Raw genomic sequence first — 17,418 nt, 5'->3', positions numbered from 1 at the left:
CAGATGCTAACCCACATCAGGAGCTACAGGCAAGCTCTCCAAGCAGTGAGCTACCCTTAAATGGTGCTTATGTGGTGGTTTTATAGCATGATACATTTTATTGTCATGTTCATAAACAGGAAGATAGTTAGCCTATTTTTAACTTCATTTTATGCCACTATTTATAAAGAGCGAGCTGCCCCCAAACTCTCTGAATAAACAGTCAGCCTGAGTACACAATTGCCCAATGCTTTGCATTAAGAATGTCTTTGAGGGAAAACTCTGCTACCCAGTTTCTCCAGAAATGATAAAAAGCTTATTTTTTCCTGAGAATAGACTACATGTTTGTGCGCACACACCCAACTCTTCCTTCAGCTGCAGGTGGGCTAGCTGCATTGCCCCTCTCTTGCTCAAAGTAGATTGCACAGAAACCCTTCTGTTCCCAAATGTTGCTCAGGCCCTTCCAGTCAAGAAAGACTTCACATATTAGAATATTCCTCCTCTGATCCTTACAACATTTTCAGTTAGCTTGCTAGATGTAATACATTTCCATTGAAAGCAAAAATTTTGTGTTCTAGGTCATTCAGCTTGCAGAATACTCCAAATATGAATTAATGTTCCCGAAATGTGCCTGCATTTGCTTCTGTATAGACCTGGAGGAAAATGGCAAGAAAATCAACCTGGAGAATGGTATCTGTTGTGGCACTAGGCTCTATAACACCATCCTTGTATTCGCAGGCAAGTTTAAAATAAACTTGAAAAAGTTGTGAAAATATTTACTTCAGATGGCTACACCATACGGCTACTTTTCAGTATCTTCTGTTGAGATTTTTCCAGTGGCCTGGTAAAGTTAAATGCTTGCAAATGGAGTTCAGTGCTTTATGAAACTGCTGCCATTGTTTAATACGGAGCTGAACTGCACTATTTCATAGTTACGTTGTACCAGGAACAGATGAATAATTATTCTGCCATTAAGTCCTAATGGAACGTAGCATCATCGTATCGGAAATTTCAGCTTCCACTCACTGATTCATTGACTTAACTACCAATAAAGGTTATTCATATTGGTTCCAGCTCAGCAATCCACACCTGTTTAGCAGGACATATTAAGCAGATAGTCTTAAAATTAAATATGTGCTCAAGCCCCCTTTTGCCTTTCAGTAGTTTTTAGCATGCATTTGATGTTGTGCTGCATAGAGACTTAAAGATTTTCACACATTTAAATTTTTGCTCTGTCGTGAACTTGTCCTCTGACTGTATTATTTACCATTCAAGACAGGTAAAACTTAATTTTGTTTTAATTCGCAAAATCTTGGAGCCTTGATCTGTTTGAGGGTTCTTTTGCTCTTCTGCTGGTACAAGTGATATCGACTCTGGTTTCTTCACTGGTCAAAAGCAATAACTGAAAATAGTACTATTAAATTCTGCCACTTGGTGGCACTAAGAAATAACGCAACTGGCCCTTGAAAGCGATGCCGTGAAACGGCCAAACGACTAGTGAGAGAGGAACCCAGTGGCCCTAGGAAAGGAAGGTATCAAGAGAGCAGAAATCCCATCGCTACTTTGCTTGTGAATGTTAGCAAGTTCGCAACACCGAGAATGCCAGCTGGGATGGCACTTCTGCCCTTGGGCACGAAGAACAAGCATCTTCCCTTGCGGTTAACGCTGATGGCATCTGTTCTGTAGTTTTGCTGTATTTGCTCCTCACTTAAGAATCAGAGGCCCCTGAGAGGGTTTTTGCTGGAAGTCCAGCAGGGGGAAGTCTCAAAGTCTTAGTCTGCAATGCCTTAATTCAGGCACCACCAGAGAGTTTCTCTCGGATGAGGAGATTTGCAAGGATCCCCCTGGGGAGCCCCCCGGTGTAAATATTATTGCCTGCTTGGTTTGAAGAGACACTGCAGAGCCATGTAAGGAATAAACTCGTTCCAAAGGGGGAGGTGGGGGGTGACTTTACTGACTACTGCCTTCCTTACAGCCGTCGCTAGTACAGAAAATGAAAGAACTGGACCTAGCATTTATCCAGCTTCTTTGCATCTTAGTTGATAATAGCCAGTAAAGGTCAAGTGCCCTAGGAGCTGATTTAATTTGTGGTTACATTCCCTCCCCCTGGTGCAGATCTTATTTCAGATCTGCACTAGAATATTATTATTCCCTCTTCTGACTCAGAAGGTTTTTCTAGCTGGGGTTATTTATTCAGAACAGAGAGCTGTTTTTCTTTCTAATTTTTTTCCTCCTGTCAATGCACTTGTCTTTGAGTCCCATTAAATCTCCTGCTAAAATCAAAAAATTTATAGTAATTAGTCTCAGCCTTTTAAACAGAGGGAAATTTTCAGGGTTGGAAAGACTCTTGCCTCAAAAAGGGGATAAATGTCTGAAAAGCAGTGTACTTGCTAATTTCCCCTATATTACTAGCATTCAGGCTTTGTCTATATTAGTAAGTATTATGGCCAAATAAGAGCAGATTTACAGAGCAAAGCAGTTGTTGCTCAGTACTGAAAGTTCACCCCACATGCATTTCTGAGGGTGTGACTGGCCCTGTGGATAGAGCAGCTATGAAAGGCTGGAGCACATTTTCCGGTTAGGTTTTGCCTAGAAGGAATCCGGATAAATCCATCCTGTGCTGGGAACTGCGGGAGGCTAAGTGTGGATCACTGGGACGTTCACTTCAGAGGTGGACCCCTGAGCCAAGCAAAATTGCTCCTATTTTTTGAGAGGAAACCCACATTCCACATTGCACATCTTCTGTAGGCTACACGATGGTATTTATATTGCTGCTCTCACAATATGTTATCACGGAAAAATGAAGTGGGCTGGCCTGAGAGTTTATTACTGAGAGAAATTATTCTTCATCAGTGATTTAAACCTAGCTGTGGTGACTGAAAGCACCAGCACATAACTCAGTATTGTGCTGAGTTAATATTGCCAGTCCAGGAGGCCGCTGTTTGCATAAGGCATGGCGCGTGCTGCTGGCCGTGATCCCAGCCTGGGCTGGCGCTCCCAGGCAGGAGGCTTACGCTTGGGATCAAAGCTGAGGAGGGGATGCTGAGTTCACCAAACTGGAGCCTTTTCACCCATACCAATACGTTAGTGGGGAGCGTGGATGAGACCTGCATCCCTTTTACGAATATGCTGTATATTTTATGCTGTCTGCTAATTAGAAGGGTGTAAATCAAAGAACATTGTGTAGAAGAAGCAAGAAACAAAGCAGGGGTAGAAATAAAATATTGCTAAAGATAAAATCCTGCATCCCTTGAATAGTGAATGACAAAAAAAAGCTAATGGAAGAATGAATGGATGAAGTTGCAATGCAATTTATTCATGTAAGATGTTTTTTAGTAGCAACATGTTTGAAGAGATTGTGAAAAATATAAAATGCATGAACGTGTGGCAAGTTGTACCTCTCCACTTCAAGTATGTGGAGAGGTACAAATGAAAGCAAGAAGAGGAGAAGGAAAGAATGAGAGCGGAAAGACAGGTTCATGTGGTTGACATTGTAAAGAAGAGAGTAAGAGAGGTTTGTAAAACCCTATGCAGTGCATTGAAGGTAAGGCAGTCTGATGTGTGAAGTGGATGGGGAAAATCAAGGTACTCCCGTGTAGGCAGGGAGGGTAGTGAAGCAGATTTTTACATTTTTGATGTCCTGGAATACTGTGGCAATTGGAGGAGCCAGAGATGGGACTGACTGGTTGGCAGACAGGAGGACAGGGAGAGGTAGAAAGGGTTGGGTTGTTGGTACATTTTTTAAAATAGGCTCTATTCCACAGCAGATGCAGACGGCATAAAAAGAAAAAGAGGATGGTGTTACATGAAAAGAGTTAAGGGAAAGTAAGGAGATGGATGGGAAAGTAAAACAGAGAAATCAGTTTTTGCCTTGCTGAGCTTGAAAGTTGAGGGAGCCTCTATCCTGATAGAGAAATGCATGGCCAGGAAAAGGTATGTGTGGAAAGAACTGCATAAGTTCAAAATGGCAGTGATCTGAAAGGAATGAAAATAATCTGTCCGAGTACAGGCCCAAAGGGACCTCCGCAGGAGCAGCCATTATCATCTGGTTTGTGCAGCACCTGGAAAGCTGAAAGTTAGCCTATGGCAGCTTATAATTTTTTCAACAGTATAGGTGTTTGAGGCTAAATAAAAACAATCAAACCCAGTTATTCTTCTAACAAGTAATGGTCAAGTGAAAAGCGTTCTCACAAGAGCTGCTGTGTCTTTGTGAGATTTAGTGTGGTTAACATCTATTAAGGTGTTAATTTGTGGATTTTACACAGTCAACCGTAACTGAAAACACTGGTAACAAATTAAGTGTCAGAAAAACAGTCATATAACTAAAATATAGTAGTGAACTTCTGACTCCTGGGTACATTTCTGGTGTCTCAGTGTCTGGATCTTAAATATTACCCAAAATTAGTTTTTCAAATTCTACTGCAGTAAGCTATATCACTGTCAGCAGCAAACATCAGCTAAGAGAAAATGACCTTCAAAACAAAGCCTTTAAATGTGAAGTTTAATGTGTACTGCTGACACTATGAAAAGTAGCCAACTTATTGTAAAAACGACCCTTTAAAAATAAAATCCAAATAAAAATATCCATTAGAATTCTTCACACAGCAAAAGCAAAATAGCTGAGTACTCACAAAGCAGCAAGTTTACACGGTCATAAACAGAAGCTGAGGCAATCACATTTTCAAGCACCACATTAGCAGCACAAACTGTCTTTAATAGTCAAAAGCAGTGAAACAGCAGGAGTGCTCTCATTAAAACTACACGTTCCTCTTTAAAACATACTGTTATTCAAAGGAATGATTGTTTGTCAATATCTTTCGTGCAAAAAAACATTTCGTTTGAAAGCTTTCTAACATTTGATGGTCATTGAGCATGAAATTTCATCTTGCGTACTTGGGCTGTGACTTTCTCTGGTGCCTTACTTCTTGTATACATCGATTTAAGTCTCATTTACATGGGAAATCAAATATGTGAACTGTCTTTGTGTGAACTTCAAAATAAGCAGTTTAGGATACTGGAGGAGTTCAAGCCAGTGCATGATCAGAGGATAATGGCAGTAGACCACCAAAAAAAGATTTTTGCTTGCGAACTCCATTCCTCTTTTTTGCTAATGGTGCTAATTTGCTGAACTGCCTCCTAAAAATTTCAAGAAAATAAAATGACCAGATTGCCTCCACTCTGCTGTAGCCCAAATCCATCATTATCCTGAATAGGTATCAGCAGCAGCGTATCATCTTCAGAAACTAAGACTAGTCACCTTTGCTCCATTGCAGTGTATTCAAACAAGAGGTGGAAACAGGTGCAGCCCTTCTTTAACACTACAGCCAGAAATGATGGAGCAGTCTCTAGACAGAATTACTATAGAAAACACATTAACATAGGATACATTTTTTCCAGCCGATTGATAGCTGTGTGAAGCTGTGTGAGCTTAGCAAATGCTGTAAGTAATTGCTGTGAACTTACAATCGTTCATTACACCTCACATTATTATCTACAGAGCATCCAATTAACAGATGAAAAATGAAGATGCAAGGAGAACTTTATTTCTTAATCCCACGTCTACCAAAAGCAGTATCAAAACGTCACTGATTCCAAAGGCATCAGGAGTTCCAATCGGAAAGGAATGGTAGGTGGCACACAGGTGAATATTTTAAAACAGCCATTAATCTGAGAAAGTAGAGATCACTAAGTCTGAATTCCATACCAGCAAATCTAGGTGACACCATAATAATATAAAAACCAGATATTTGTAGAGGCATAGAGGAGTCAGATAATGACTTTAAGAGAGACTTTTGTGACTTGCAAGTGCTCTTGAAGAGGGAATGAATAGACACATGATAACATTTTCTGACTATGGAAAAATCAAAGTAATCAGAATTGAAACTGATTGTAAACTGCCTAAGAAAAATCACATGATACTGAATGACTGGATAAAAAAATGCCAGATCAAATATAAAGTGATGTAGGTGGAGGGGGAATTGATGTGTTTGTGATGACAGAACTTGTCGGTTATTACCAGGCAGAAAAGGGATCGTAGTTCTTGTGGAAGCTTCTGAAAGCATCAGCTCATTACTCAGCAGTAGCCAAAATGGTAACCACAATCCTTTTAATCATTAGGAAAAGAAAAGAGGCAGAAATGGAGAGCCAGCTCTATGCCGGTGTAGAAATCTCTTGTATTTCCCACTCTTTGAGTGTTGTGTGCAATTCTAGTCACTTCCATTTCTGAGAAGACAGAGGAAAAGTATAGAGAGGATGATAATAGTGATCGGAGGTAGGGCATGTCTTCTGTGTTGGAGAGATTTGATCTTTTCATCTTAGAAAAGATGACAAAGAGGGTATCTGTCAGAGGTTTGTAAAGGCAGGACTGGTATGAAGAATGTCAACAGGAAACAACCATGCACTGTTTGTCACAGTGCAAAGTTAAGGAAGTATCAAATTAAAGAGTGTGGAAGCAAATTTAAAAGAAAGAGAAGGAAACATTTTCCGTACAGTATTGCTAAATTGCCAGCTCCTTGCCGCAGGAGGTTTTGGAGGCCAAGAGATTAAATGGGCTCATAAGAAAAGATTAGTGAAACTGATGGAAGAGGGTTTCTCAGAGGCTGTTAAATGCAATAACCTTGATACAATCTCCATTTCAGGAAGTCCCCAAAAAAGGGCTAGCTAGAGGCTGGGTGGTGGCTGTGTTACTCTGTAAACATCCTACTTCTCTAAGATATGCTACTTTCCTTAATATCTTCCTCTGATAATAGGCTGTAGGCAGACCTTTGACTGAAACACTATGGACTCCTGAGTGGTCCTGAGTCTGTATTTTAGCCAAGAACATGCAAAGTTACTGCAGAACTGACAGTAGCCAAGAATCTTGACTTCTATTCATTTGTCTTGGAAATCTTGTTTTCCCATATTGCGTTTGCTCTATGGTTATTTCCATGTTAAGTCATACACAAAGCTCCTTTCTTGTTATTTTATGTCAGGGTGAGTAGGTGGTGGCAAACTTTGTGTTGGTATTTTTTGGTTTGGGTTTTTTTCTTTTTTTAAGTAATGTTATACGTCTGGGTGGTAAGAGAAATAAACCTTCTGGAGAGAAATGAAAACTGTTTTCATATCTTGTAATTTCAGGCTGCGTTAATGGGACATTGTGCTCCAGGGATTTTCAGAAACGGGAATTATACTATTTTGTAATTATTGCCTTACTCCTCAGGTATCTGTTGTTTCCAGCACTGTGGTTTTTGCTGTAAAAACATTAAAGTTCCAGTAGATAGGTATATATCTCATTTATAGTGTCCAAGACAAGTTTTCTCTTGCTTTAGGGCTGGGCTGAACTCAATGTAATTTTTATTCCTTGTCATTTTTTCTAGATCACAATGTTACTAGCAGAGCTATTATCGAAGATACAGAGCACTGTAGATTTCAGCTTTGAGTTTGTAGTGCTTTGAGAAACCCACACACTGGACAACTGGAAAGCTTCATATTTGCCTCCCCTCCATTTATGGAAGGGTTTTCTCTCTAACTGGGGATGGGATTTATATCCCACAATTTATATATTATAGTCCAGACTGTTCAGATCAAAGTCTATTTATTTGTGCCTTGCATTACACTAAAGCCCTTCTTAGAATGCAATTATTATATTAGCATGAGTTGTACTTACAGTCCTTTTTGTGTGTGTGTGTGTGTGTGTGTGTGTGTGTGTGTGTGTGTGTGTGTGTGTGTGTGTGAGATGGTGATGGATTGTTACAGCTGAAATATGAACCTTTATCTCTGGGCATTGCTGAAACCAATGTTTAAATTCTTTGCTTTTTGCTCTTCAATCCGTCTAGGTTGGAAGTGGACAAGACCCAAACCAGCAGGTGCAAGAAGTCCCAAACTTTCGTCCTGTCTTATGGAGAAACAGATGATTCCTGAATCCAAATAATCTGAAACTATACAGAAGTAGGCAGAGGGGTTTGAAACCTGAGTTCACCCGTATCTTCTCTTGTCTGAATGTTCTACTTTTCCCCACCGTAATTCATGGTATATTTTTGCTTTGGGACACATGGCAAATGTAATCAATCTTTGTAGACAAAGAGACAATAACAAGTCTGACAGAGTCACAAGACTGTCTTTCTCAGCTCCACTTAAAAAAAAAAAAAAGCCACATTTTTACTGCTGTGTCCCCATCTCAATTTTCCTCATCTTTGTTCCTTTTACCCCTTACCAGCTCCAGTGGAGTCCAAAGAGTGCATTTGCACCACAAATTCTTGCATATGGGTGCAAGCCTACAGTGTGTGTTGATAGAATGAGAAGAAAAATCCTGAATTCTATCAAAATATGAAGCCCTTTTGTGAACTGAAGAAAAGAGTTCAAAACCGGTGTCCCATAACAAAATTTATTTTGGTTTATCTAAAGAAAAGAGGATAAACAGGGTGTAAAATATGCTTTAGCATTTACTTGGCTCTCTTTTGTAATAAACTTGATGCAAATAACTGGCATTTGTCCTTACAGGCTACTTGCAGTGTACAGGAATATGGGAGAAATCATTTAGATTTCCCACAATACTTACACTCTTGAGGTCAAATCCTCTGTTCTTTTGTGAGCTGCTTTCCTACTGGAGCTGATGGAAATTTTGCCACGCTATTGCCTTGAACTGAAGTGATGTGCGTGGGAGGACTGTGGAGTGACACTCTGAGGATATTTAGGCATGGCAGATATTCATTACATACTCAGAAATATTTCATAATGAAACGCTGTAAATTACAGACAGTCATATTTCCTTACAAACCATTAAAAAAAAACTCATCAAGAAATTTATCTGCAAAGCAGCCTTTCCATTCCTTGTCCTTTAAATGGATCTGTCAAGTATTTGTTCCACAGTTCACAAACGTCTTCAGCTGACTGTTTTCCCCCCTTTCTGTCTCCTGTTGGGCACATCTATCTAGTGCAAATTCTATGAATGAGGGGAACATCAGACTTTTCACTTAAAAGAAAATCATGCTCATGCTAATCAGCATATCTGAAAACCTATTTGGAAGGAGACATTTTTTACCTCCCATTAATTCCAAAACGTGCTTGAAAGCTAGGGTATTTCTGACTCTTATTGTGGGAGACAGTTATCTTGCTAGAAGGTGACATTGTCTGTGACACGGGCAGATAGCGAGCCTCACTGCAAGGAAAAGTTACCATTCTGTTTTATAGCGATTTAACCTCAATGGGAAAACACGACTTTATGCGTTTTACAAACTGCATTTAACGCTGTGGGATTTCTTCCACTGCTGACTTTACTGATGCAAGATGGGGACCCTAGTGAATCAGTCCCTCAAACTCCTCCACTGCTTGATATGGTGAAGTTATATTGTATGGGAAAACAACCAGGACAAGCAGTGAGTGGTACACTAATCCTTCACTGCAGATCCTGTCTTTGTTTAAATTTTAGGGCAGGAAATTTACAGGCAACTTGCTGCTGCACAGTTAACAGCAAATGTGCCACAACAGTCTGTAGGGGAAAGCAAGGCTGCTTTCAGAAAGATAACTGAAATACAAAATACACAGAATTTCTTGTCCCCTAATTTAAGTAAAGTGATTGTTTTCATAATCTGTGATGCTTGATTAGAAGAAGACTTGGCCTTGTGAAATCCTCGGGACTTGTTTATAAGCTGCAGATGACTGGGAATGGGAATGCACTTTGATTTTATCCTTGTCTTCTCTGAAGTTATTCATTACTGTGAATATAAGTAAATCATCATGCAAATTCATACTGGATTCAGTCTGACTGTGATCCTTGGATCTGTAAACAGGGGTAGGAAAGTTATTATACCTCCACATACAGCACTGGTAAGACTGATGCTGAGGTACTGTGCTCACTTCCGCTGTACATATTCTAGAAGGTGATCTTGCAAATCGGAGAGGATGCATAGAGGAGCTACAAAAGTTAACTAAAAGCCAAAGAAATTCCTTAGCAGGATCTCAGGCCTCAACCTATGTAGTTTGTTTGTTTGTTGGTTTTTCAATAAGAGTTATTGGTAACTAAATAATAGTGGAAGGCTTACTCTCACAAGAAAATTGTGAGTGCCAGAGGTTTATATTATGTAATGAAGAAAAGCTGAATAAGAACCACTTTATCAGGAGCTGAAGTTATATTGGAGTTTCAGTGCCTCTCAGGTAGACAGGCTGGACAAACACTAATTAAGAGATTTGGGAAAATGATGACCGAGTGAAATGATGACTGGCTAAGATTTGCTGCAGAGGTGGTCAGAGTCGGTGACACAATGATTTCTTCTGATCTCTGTGAAACTGTACAGACTTTTGCTTTGGTGCATTGTAGCAGCACAGTGCACTTGACTGCCAAAAATTTGTATGCGTTGTTGAGAAAACTGTTTTGTTTCTATTACTTTGCAATGCAGACAATTAGACAACTGAAATAGTCCTTAGTTTCTGAGAAGCCTATGCACAAATTCCGGGGAAGTCAGGAAGACTTAGATTTAAATGCTCTTTTAGTATCGATTACATAACTCTTAGGAACTGGTGAAAGCTACCAGTTTTGATCAGTTTTGAAACTTCTATATGCCTACATACAGGCACCTTTGATAACAAGGGATATCATAGAAGAGACAAACTGTTCCACAGGTTTCCCTTCCTATTAGAATTTCCCCTATTTTACCTGTTTTCAGGCTTCATCCAAGTATGGATCTTTGCTAAGTTTTGAGAAATCTGAAAGATGGTGCTATTTATTTTTGATATAATGGAGTTGTAGGACTGATGTACTTTGGCAGTTTATCTGTTCTCCGCATGGCTTCATACAGGCAGGGAAGTTGAACATTTTTTATCTAAAAAGTTACCTTAATTCTTTAAGGACTAAAAAGGATGATTGTATCTTTTAGAAAGGGAAGCATTTGCAAGACGTGCTACAAGGGAAATTTGTAGAAATTTTGCACTAGAAATGACATCACTGAACCAATTTCAATATATTTTTTAAAAATTGCAAATGAGAGATAGTGTTTTTACCTGCATTAATCTCTCTGAAATTTCTTCAGAGAGAAGAAACAGGGATACCTTAAGAAGCTTAGAGGATGAAATAAAGACTGACTGCCAAATACATCAGTATCTTCCCATTCTACTCTTGGCAGCATAGATACTTTCAGCTGACTCTGCTCTAGGATATATTCATGAGGATTTAAATTGTGTATTGGAAGGAATATTGGCGTTTTGTAAGGAATTTAATTCTTCATGACCTAATGGCTGAGTAATGCAGAACAAATGATAAGATATTTACTTAGCTCCAGCAGTATTTCCTTAAATTGCAGGTAAAAGCAGAACAAGAAAAGAGATGATATAACTTTAGTCTGTAGAATAGCTGATGAAAAAAGAAACAGCTTATAAGGAACAGTATGAAAAAATAGAAATATATGAAAAATATGGAATTCAGTCCTCAGTATTAGAATGAGAATGAAGTTTCTAGCAGAACAGTCCTTTCCATGCAAAAACTTTTCGCTCATATTCACACGAATGCAAAATCTCCATCTCTCTCGCTCCAATGCAAGAGACCTCATAAAATATATGCCAGAAGGGAAAGGGTTAGCAGTTGCCCAGAAACAGTACAGTAGTCTTGCAGCCCTTGGGAATAGATTCATGGGGACTCTGAGATAAAAAATGTACTCATTATGATGAATTGCTCCATGAAAACATCAGTTCGGTGCTCAATAGTCGTCTGGAAAGCTAATCAAGTATTAGGAATTATTAGGAAAGAAATAGTGAACAAAGAGGAAAACATCGTTCTGCCGTTGCATAAATTCAAGCTTCTCTCACATGATGAATAAGGTAGGCAGCTTTGGTCCCCTCATCTCATGATACAGAAGAACTCGAAAAGGTTCAGCGAAAGGCAGAAAGGATGATCAGAAGAAATAAACAGTTTCCATATGAGAAATGATTGAGTCATCTGGGATGAAAAGGAGGATAAACTTGAGGAGGACATGAGAGAGGTCTGCAAAATTATGAATGCCATGGAGAATAAAGATAGAGGTCAATTGTTTGCTGTCTTTTGTGTCCGAGAACTGGAGGCCATCAAATGAATCCAACAGGAAGGAGATTCAAAACCAAAAAATAAGACTGTTCTTCATGCAACACGTAGCAGCCCTGAAGGAGTCCCTGCCAAGTGAGGTATGGGTGCAAGAAGTTTACAGGGCTTCTGGGGGAGACTGGACAGACAATTGGAAGAAATCCATTGCAGGTGACTAAATAGACAAACCACAACAGGCTCAGGAAAACCCTGGTCTGAAAAAAAGCAGAAGCTGAAGGATGATTGATTAGGGGATGTTTCACTATGAGTAAAAACTATCCCTTGTGACCTATACTTCTCCACCAGCCAGATGTGAATTATTTACACAGGATGTTGCTAAAGACAATCAAACACAAACTGAGGCTTCTTTTAATTATTTAATTAATTTTGCTTTCTAAAGCAGGGACCCCAGGGACTGTTTTGTCTGCCGTATAGATGGCCTTCTGAAAATCAATGTAATCTTATCCTTTTAATGTGTTACAACAGGGATGCTTAACTTATTTCTAGTCTGGCCCCCAGTGCTCAGAGAAAATTGCTTCCTGGAAACCTTCTCTTAGTCATAACTGTGTTTGATCCTTTTGTCTCCGGCAACTGAACATACTGAGGGAAAAATCTGTGGAAATCACTGATGTTACCAATTTAGGAAAGTGTTCTTTGAACCGAAAGTAAAGCTCTTTGGCAACTGGAAAAAAGAAGAAAAGATAGCCTGATGTGACAAGCCAGTACTCTGCACCAGAAGGAGCTATGTAATATGTTGTACTGATTCAATACCAATATATGATGTCTTTTGGAAAATATATATAAGTGCACAACTTTTGTCCAGTCTTGACATAATCTTGGGGAGATAAGGGTGAAAGAGTGGGTCTAGATTTTGTGATTCCTTCTCAAAGATTGATACCCTAATATAAATGTTCACCCTTCTCTTGCTTACAGAAACACTTTAGCTCCTTCAGTCATCCCAAGAGTATTCTTTCTCAGATAAAAGTAATTAAAATCAAAACAAAAATTAATACAGCCCAGTGCAGTTAGATATGAGTCTAACCTGGAATGCTTCCTTCCCATGTACAGTATCTCCTTCAAAATCCACGAGGAACAGCCATTTTGGATCCTGTTTTCATAAATAAACTGCATATTCAATTACCCTAATTACTCTAGGTTACTAAGAGAACTGATTTAAGTTCACAGCTATTGAACGTGCAGCTACTCATATGTACCCAATTACACTACTTCTGACCTGCCTTTTCTTTCTGTGGTTAGACCTAATAATAACTCAAGAAGATCACAAGGAAGTTCTGTTCTTAAAATAACCTTGGCTTCCATGATAATCTTTTGGGTATATCTTTTGTGCATAATTACGCATTTTTTTTTCCTTTTTTATGTTGTTTAATTTCACAATGGTGGCATTCATCTACCACATTTATCCAAATATCAGGCCAAACTATCTTTGCTGTTTTTCAAAAAGGATTTCTGTTGTAAGATGCTTCACATTATACTTGCACCTATTTGGAGTTAAAGGCCCTGAGTCCCAGCAACAGTCATGGAGGAGGGGGAGCTGAGAGCAATCTGGCTTTGAATCAGCATGGGAGGTACCCCCACTTCCAGCTTTTCTGGAGGTGATGGTAATGACCTCCTTTACTGCCAGCTGCCTTTCAACCTGCCTGCATTTCTTTCTGGAGGATTGCCTGATGAACAAAGGGCAAACTTTTTTTCACCTTCCAAAAAAGACCAAAAACATAGGAGTGCTTGAATAAATATGACACATACTTTGTCAATTTCTGATAGCTCTGCAGTGCAGTGCTATAGTCTTCGTAGATATCTTTCATATTTTCTCCCTGTCTTTCTCCCTACCCCACCTTGGATGCTTTGAATTTGTATTGTCATGGAATTAAAGATTCAGCAACGTTCTTTTATAATGCAGGTTCTTAAGTTTTTTCATCAAATCGGCGTGAAATTTTATATCTCCAGTAGGAGAGCAACTTGGACCTCAGATACCTCAGCTAAAGTAGTCATCAAATCTTATGAAGAACTAATAAAAACAAGCTGATGCAGACATGGCGACCCTGAAAACTCTCAGCAGGGCCTATAAATGGTGACATTCACCCCATTTCAGGGACTTATATATATTATCCTAAGGTCCAGCCTCAGCAGCTGGAGTAGCCAGATCTGGGGATATATCACCGTCCCTGCAAACAGCTGAAACTTCACTAAGAACAGCCTCTGCATATACCCCTCCGCCACAGACAGGGGAAAGAAAGAGGGAGGACTCATCCCTCCGCAACCCTCCAACTCCCTCATGCAAGCTGCAGCCAGCTGTTGAGCTGTAGCTGCCTAAATAAGGTACGTTGAGTTGTTTAGGGAAGTCTGCTTCTTGAGCAGCTGTATTTCATCTTGTCTACGGCTCTTTTTCTAGTATATTAAATCCCTTTTAAGTCCTGAAATGAGGGCATAAGATTGTGTTTTGGGAGTCATCTGTGTGAAAGAGAATTTCATTGCAAAGTGTTGGATTTTTGTCTTCTAATAGTCTATTTTAACGAGAGCTGTAGATATTTCAGAGAGACACCCTGAGAATTGGTATTATTGCTGCTGTTGTTGTTCTTATGTTAATACTACAGTATCAAGCTGTTTTGTGAAAATGTATCTCATGGATTTATTTGGAAAATTAGTAAGATCTAGGTCTTGGTGAGAGACCAGACTCTAAAACTGACAAAAGCCTGGTGATCTAGGTTTCAGGTAAGTACCTTGGAAAGTCCTCATCTAAAATAGTCAGGATTTGGTCTGCAACATGGGTCTTTCACATGTCCCATACTGCTTTGAACATCAAGCAGCCTCTTATTTCTGGTATTTTCATCATTCTTGGTTTCATTGGGATTCACAACAGCATATTCTTCTCCTTCAAGCTTGGAAACTTTTGGAAAAGAGTTTCCTGTCTGATCTAGTTTTATTCTCTAATCAGTTCTTTCATTATGAGTTGCCCAAAACTGAGTGTCCTTTTTTCTTAAATGACAGCTAGGTTGGAGAGACTTGATAGGAGAATGACAACTGTGATAAAAGATTTGGATAATCAGATGCATTAGTTTGAGGGACAGACAGCTGTACTGAGAAAGGCTCACCTTAGAATGGAGAGAGGAAAATTGAGAGGGAATAGCTTTCTTACATAGAAAGTGGTTATATGGAAAATGGAGGCCAATCTGTTTGTTATCCAATAAAGTTTTATTAATAACCGTCAACTGGTTCAAGAAAAGCTTAGGTTAAATTTTTCAGGTGAAAAGGGTATTTTAAGCAAGATACAAAGCTTGCTAAGAGAGGTACAGGCATGTTGTTAACAGAAGGAGTGAGAATTATAAAAATGAGATAGGAACAATGAAACTGACAAACTGCAAAAGGAAAATTTACAGTTGCTATACATCCAAATTCTTATTTTATGAAGCCTCATTACTGCAAATTTAAACTTATCTTTCAAGACGATATCTGCGCTAAGAATCAGCAGCAGCATGGAACAAAACCCATGTGCCAGTTGTTTACAATTGTTATGTACAATGTCCATACAATGCAGAGACATGGCCAGTAGGTCCATCTGAGAACCCAGAGTGGCCAGAATAAGTGGATACACTGCCTTCTGAAAATTACATATGTTATTTAGAGGGAAGGCACCTTATGGCCAGTTATGAAAGAAAAACATGGCTTGCCAGATTGATGGTCAGACATTGATAGCTGCTTCGTAGCAGGCCAAATGCTATTCTACAGTCTGATCCAAAGCCCGATGAAAGTAATGAGCCTCTTCATCCATTTGAACAGACCTTGGATCAAGCCTTTAACCTTCTGTCTCAAGAAGAAAAGCTTATACACTATTAAGGTTAAAAAACAAGGAAGGCATTTAGGTGTTCATTACATACCAGAAAGATGGGCAAACACTTTTGCACTTTACATTTCCAAATTGAAAACTGTCAGGAAAACCCAACAGTGATCTTGGATATTTAGTGGAAAGTAAAAGCTGCCTCCAGCTAACACTTTTTGTATGAGTAGCCATTATAGGCCAAGGAAAAATCTAAAAAAATTGCCATACATTTACAGCAGCTATCTGTCGACATGACTTTTAGGCACTGAGAAACAGGATTTACATAAAACTGAAGTTTACAGGTTAAAAAAAAAAAAAAAGAAATCCTCCTGTCTGTCGCCTTAGATGTAACTTTATTGCACAGCACATCTTCAGTGACAGCTTGTAATGCAGAAGATCAAATAATATGCTAAATGTCATAAAAATCTTTAAAAATGTCAAAATAAAGCATAGTTATTGAAACAAATCTGAGTAAGGCAGACAATCTAATAGGCCAAGAAATGAGCATACCTATGAAAAGTTATTTTGATCTGCACTGTAAGCTATATCAAAATGGTAGCACTTAGCGTGTATGTTTCTTTTATAGCACTGAGTTTTGTTATTAACATCTCATTGACTGTGAACATACACATACCTAAAAATGTTTTAGAAGGGATCTCCTCATATACCCTTTGGGGATTTTTTGAGTTGCGTGTATTTTTTATGTATTGCAATGGCCTTCGTGACTTAAGTGAGCATGTTGCCATGGCTTTCAGTTCAGGTCACAGCACATGCAGTCGGCCCAGAGGGAAAGATGCACAGCGAAACACTGTGAACAGTGGTAGACTAAGTGAGGCTGATGGTCCATCTAGTCAAGAAATTTTCCTAGGGGATAACATAAGGAAACGTTTATCTCAGGAGGTACTTAAAAAAAAAAATCCCACGTAATATGGCTGATTTAAAGGAAATGTCTTCTTGTCTTTAGTTGTACTGTAAGAATTGCTGATGCATTGTACAAGAGTTTTAACTCAGCAAATATTTCATTGCTGTTTTCACGGCTGTGCAATAGAGCTGGATAAATAATTTGCAACATTTAGTCTCCGTATCTGGTCCTGAAATATCAGTGACAAGATCATGATTTTCTTTAAATATATCCACAGCTATATCCATGTATGTTACTATGCAACATTACATACCGGAGAACATTCACCTATATCATCCATGCTGTTAATGGTCACCAAGCCAGTAACCACCGTAGTCCTCATCATTTCTGATGCTGTCCTTGTAAGGTGCTGCTGAGGCATGGGACATTTCAAGAACTGCAATGCGAGATAATTTGCACTCAAGAGATCTCATCATTTAGACTGTTCTCAATTAATGGCCATAGGCTTGGTTTGGTGCCAACATTTTAGCCAGGATTATTGCATACAAGCCAGAGCCACAATATTTAGCCTAATAATTATCAGATCAGGAGTTAAAGCCTGTTCCTGTGACAATATCGTTGATATAACACTAAATGGTGTTCCCTTAACCTACTGCAGTCATCGCCATGTCTTGACTTTTTTTATACCAGGATCAGACAACACAGTATATTGCATTC

At 39.1% G+C, this 17,418-nt stretch overlaps 1 long non-coding RNA gene across 2 annotated transcripts in view; it reads left to right on the top strand.

Annotated features, from left to right (window-relative positions):
- The window catches only part of LOC104153111 (uncharacterized), a 50,812-nt gene extending 41,108 nt beyond the window's left edge, over positions 1-9,704 (top strand). The window contains exons 2-5 of one of the 2 annotated variants that reach the window (XR_696148.2): positions 558-717; positions 5,477-5,605; positions 7,096-7,177; positions 7,794-8,090. This is a non-coding gene — a long non-coding RNA (uncharacterized lncRNA). Of the gene's footprint in view, positions 1-557; positions 718-5,476; positions 5,606-7,095; positions 7,178-7,793 lie in introns of both variants that reach the window. The other variant, XR_696146.2, reaches the window with a different exon arrangement.
- Positions 9,705-17,418: the final 7,714 nt, after the last annotated feature.

The sequence above is a fragment of the Struthio camelus genome, chromosome 3 (assembly GCF_040807025.1).
Source record: "Struthio camelus isolate bStrCam1 chromosome 3, bStrCam1.hap1, whole genome shotgun sequence".
Classification (NCBI taxonomy): Eukaryota; Metazoa; Chordata; class Aves; order Struthioniformes; family Struthionidae; genus Struthio; species Struthio camelus.
This window is presented reverse-complemented; position numbering and strand designations above follow the sequence as displayed.